The 4,900-nt window shown below is 41.9% G+C and overlaps 1 long non-coding RNA gene across 1 annotated transcript; it reads right to left on the reverse strand.

Moving 5' to 3' along the window:
* Positions 1 to 508: 508 nt before the first annotated feature.
* LOC120687276 lies at positions 509 to 4,072 on the reverse strand. Its single transcript, XR_005680684.1, has 3 exons — positions 1,577 to 4,072; positions 1,266 to 1,468; positions 509 to 883 (listed from the first exon to the last, which is right to left on the reverse strand). It is a non-coding gene; the product is annotated as an uncharacterized LOC120687276 (long non-coding RNA).
* Positions 4,073 to 4,900: the final 828 nt, after the last annotated feature.

Below are 4,900 nucleotides of genomic sequence, written 5' to 3' on the forward strand. Positions count from 1 at the left end.
GAAGCAGACGGTTGTTTGCAACCAATCACTCTCATGACTAGAGTCCAGAGCAGACAAGAGCATGATCGAGTACACGTGCACACCAGACATAGTATGAGACACTTAAATTGCTTGTCCAGGCAAGTAGCAGAACTCGACACAATGGACAAGACCGCGACAAACCCAACGAAAATCAATGGCACCAAAAGTAGTCGGCAAGACCAGCAGAATTTGGCCAGCTTTAGCCTCCGACATAGTCCGAGGAACAAGCAGTCCGGCTAAGCTTGAGATTTTAAAACCTGCCCCAAATGGTAAGGGAACAAGAATCAGTGGTAGGGAGAGGGGGTAAAAAGGGCTGCTTCGATCAGATCAGATGCCAAAGCAATTTGATCTTTCAGAGATGCAAAACGAAGCATGCGAAACAGCAGCAATCTTCAAAGACCTCCAGTCCTCCACTCCACGCACATGTTTCCAGTTACCCCTTCCAGAACCTCTCAAGGATAAGATGTAAGCAGAAGACCAAACCAACTATGCCATAATGCTACAGTGCATATATTATCAAAATGCGCTTGCAGCAACGCTATCAGGAAAGGTAGCAACAAAGAGTTACCTGGCGGTGGCCAGCTATATATGTCTACCTCCAAAACTGGCTCGCATTAAACATTACACAACGATGCAAAATAGATAGAAAGCTATTCAAAACAGATCTACCGACAGAAACTTATATAAAGTCAAGCGACTCGGCTTCCCTCCTGTTGTTGACAAATGATTTTCCATGCGCAGACTACTCACTGCCAGCCAGTGGGGGCTGGGGCACTGCCTTCTTCCCAACCAGTGGCAGCTGGAACAGCAGCCGGAGGAGGGACAACAGCAGCCGGATCCCACCCATCAGCACCCGCAGGAGCTGCAATTCAAATGAACAACAAGCTCAGGTCCTTGTTACCACGCCTGATGAGCTTATGTGTTCATGCCCAACAGTAAAACAACCGCCTTTACTCATAATTATGCTCAGAACAGAGGGAAGGCTATGCCCACTTAAAAAAAAGAAGAATATAGGGCACAAGGAAAGGGCTGAAGTGCTATTTTAATAAAAAAAATTGTACACAATTGAACGCTAATAACATTCTAACATAATCAAAATCAAATAAAACAGCTACTCATTACGTCTCTACCAGTTAAATCATATTCAGTGTAAAAACAAATTCAATACAAAAATGCACCATTCATTTGAAATAAATTCAGTAACAAAGAATTAATATAAATAAGACACAGCAAGACAAGCTGACTTGTAGCGGCACCCTACTCAGCACCAGCAGGGGCAGCAGGGAAGGCAGCAGCTGGAGCCTCTCCAGCACCATATTATTCAGTTCCCCAGTTATCAGCTGCGGGAGCACCATAATCAGCAACTGCAGTGTAGTCAGGAGCAAAAAGAGCCTCCTCTTCCTCCAGCTCCTTTGTTTCTTCTGGATTCCTAGAGGAAAAGGTCAATCTAGAAAAGGAGGGCAACTCCAGAGGATTAGATCATGAAGCAACAAGTCATGGAACAATTGAACCAGCACAAGCAATCAACAAGTAGGTCAAGAACATCAAAGATTACCATGACTTTCCCACTTGGGTCCAGGGAGAATTGTGCCCCGCATCCGCAGAACCATTCTTGCAATCAACCAGAACAGGCAACCAATGCTCTGCTTTCCCTTGTTGTCTCCAGGAATGCCGAGATCAACATAGCACATCGAAGAATCAGTGTCACATAAGACAATAGTGGGGATGTTTCCAATAGCAGACTCCTTGGTGTGCACGCGAATCAAACCATTAAATACAAGGTGGCTCATTTCCAAGAACCCATTGTACAAATGCTTGCAATCAAAAGAAAAGTACCTGATGATCAGTCCTTGGATCAGTCAGAATGAGAAGACGTGGCTCACTGAATGAAGTTTGCAGCTAGTTAGTGAATGTACCAGGAGTGTGCCTGCCAGCAATGCCACGAGCGCCAGTGTACTGTGCAAACTTGAGGACAGCCCTCTGGCCATAAGGCCTAGCAGACCGCACAATAATGTCCTATAGGTTCTTGAACGCAATGATCACTCTAGCAGCCAGCTGAAGCTTTTCCCAGGTCCATATTCACATAATTCGGGGTCGAGGTCTCGATATGTGACCCCGGAACGCCATTCCGAATCAGGGTCGGGGATGACAGGGGTTGATGCCTGGATAGAGACAGTGAGCTGTGCGATCATCGCAAAAAAAGAGCCGATTGGACTGAGGATAAAAATAAATTTTACAATATTTGTATTGAGCAAATACAAGAGCATCGGCTGAAGTATATGATTGGTATTGAAGAAGTTTTTTGCGTTTTTCTATTTGTTCTTAATTTGATATGTCTCGTATATCTTTCCTGTAGCATCATGCATCATGCATCATGCTACCTAATGTGTCTGCATCCTCATCTTCCAGTCAACCTGTCTTTGCTTCAGCCAATGCTCTTGTATTAGCTCAACACAGATATTGTTAAATCTACTTATATCCTTCTCAGTTCAGTTGGCTCTTTTTTTTTCAACGATTGCACAGCTCACCGTCTCTATCCAAGTCTCTATCCAAGTATTCTGGAAGTGGTAGCAATGTGTGAGGTACTCCAACATCACGTGGAAGGAAATCATTGACAGTGTTGGTATACCTAAGTTTTTATCTTTACTTTCTATGGCAAGCATCCTTCTAGTCTTGATGGGATACGAGTCCTTGGAGGATTCTTTATTAACCTAATGGATAATGAGGCATATTCATTGTACCTCAATTATAGACTTTATTCATTTTTTCCAAAGAAATGAAGTTGACCTCATTAGTAAATATGCACAACCACTAGGGACTACCATAATCATCATGAGCACCAAGCGTATTTGTGTCAGCTTGTCGTTCACCTGCTGGCGTCTCCTCGCTGCAAAGCACAGAGGATGGATCTCCCTGCAGTATGAAGAAGCAAGTCCAAAGAAGGCGACAATATGGTATGTGGCTGCGAATCTGCGATACCGCGAGACCTCGACTAATTGTACATTCTGCCACCTCTAATGTGCGCACCGTTAGATGTAAAAATCACGACGGTGAATTCCCAATCAATGAAAAAAAGGAGGTTTCCAATTACTTGCAATATTCAAAAAATCAGAGACTAGTGTTATCTCTCCAACAGCCTTTTTCACTATGAAGCATTCATGAATGCATATCAGGAATTCCATGATGCCCAAGATATGTCCTACCTTTTTCACTAAGAAGCAATCATGAACACATATCCGGTATTTCCTGATGCCCAAGATATGTTGTCCTGTTCAAATGAAATTTGTTTTTACTAATGCCTCTGACCGCTTGTTTAGAAGAACTGCTAGTGCAGCTAGCATTTTCTAAAGTCCGAATTCAATAGTTAAAATCAAGATAATCAATATGACAGCAATGCTTCATCTCATCCATAATATCAACTTCTTAGAGAACAGCAGGTATGAAAACAGAACACTCATTTACTGTGTCGACTCATAGTTAAAAAGATCTAATACCTATGTGTAGGGCACCTAAAATGAAAAATTGCATTTTTAGGACTGCAAACATTGACCCCTCGTGATTTTGCCACTCTCAGTGAATGACAATGTGACGGCACTTAACGATATAAATCTATCAACAAATAACAACATTCATCGCATATAACGTTGTCACCCCAAAAGGTATTGTGAAATAAATCAAACCAATTGGATCACCATTGTCATCAAAGACAACTAAATATTCAAACAATTGTACACTATATTCTATTTTATATTTTATATTCTTATCTGTGATGCAGCTAAGATAATCTTTTACATTCGTAGGAAGTAGTTGAAGTAGTTTTCGGTAAGCATTAAAGTTCGACGCCAACATATCAATGATGAAATTCTCTCACATAGTGCGGGCATCCTACGAACAATTTGGATATGTATGTATACATCCCATATGTGATCAATGAAAATAATTAATAAAGATCATGAATTATGTTTCTTTTGCACAGAGTAGTATAGTCACCTTACAAACCTCTGTGCTTTGCCTACTTTTCCTCGTAGGCATTACTGCAAAACCAGGTAGCCTGTAGAATACCTGCGGTAGACTTCCTATCAATCATATTGTATAGAGTAAATAAAACCTAATAATGATTAGTAATCTATAATAAGTTACCCTTCCTGGCCGTCTTGAACGATATCCTTTTCGTGTCTGAACGACCACTTGTATATATCCTTGTACCACCCGGAGCTATGAACGTTCATTGCAACCATATAACTTTTACTGAAATGTGTAAGAGTCTTTTCGTATTTTCTGAACGCATTTCCTTCACACCAATTCGGAATAGGTGATGGATCAATCATGTAAAGTTTTTATCCATATGATCCAAGATATATAGCTAAAAGGCAAATTCTATCCAAGATATATAGCCACAAAAGCTAAAAGGCAAATTCTATAGGACAATAATTCGTCTGGCAATGTTATACGGTGCTGAATGTTGGCCTACAAAAATGCGACATGTCCAGCAACTGAGTGTAGCAGAGATGCGGATGTTGCGGTGGTTTTGCGGGCACACAAGGAGGGATAGAGTCCGGAATGAAGTTATTCGGGATAGGGTCGGGGTGGCACCAATTGAGGAGAAACTTATCCAGCATCGGCTGAGATGGTTTGGACATGTCCAACGAAGGCCTCCTGAGGCGCCGGTGCGTAATGGGGTTCTTGAGCGGGTCGATAATGTAAAGAGGGGTAGAGGTAGACCTAAACTGACGTGGGATGAGTCAGTTAAGAGAGACCTTAAGGATTGGAATATCTCTAAAGAGATAGCTTTGGATAGGAGCGCTTGGAGACTAACTATCAATGTGCCTGAACTTTGAACTTATTTCTTTCGGGTTTCATCTCTAGCCTACCCCAACTT

This window comes from Panicum virgatum, chromosome 9N (genome assembly GCF_016808335.1).
Source record: "Panicum virgatum strain AP13 chromosome 9N, P.virgatum_v5, whole genome shotgun sequence".
Lineage (NCBI taxonomy): Eukaryota > Viridiplantae > Streptophyta > Magnoliopsida > Poales > Poaceae > Panicum > Panicum virgatum.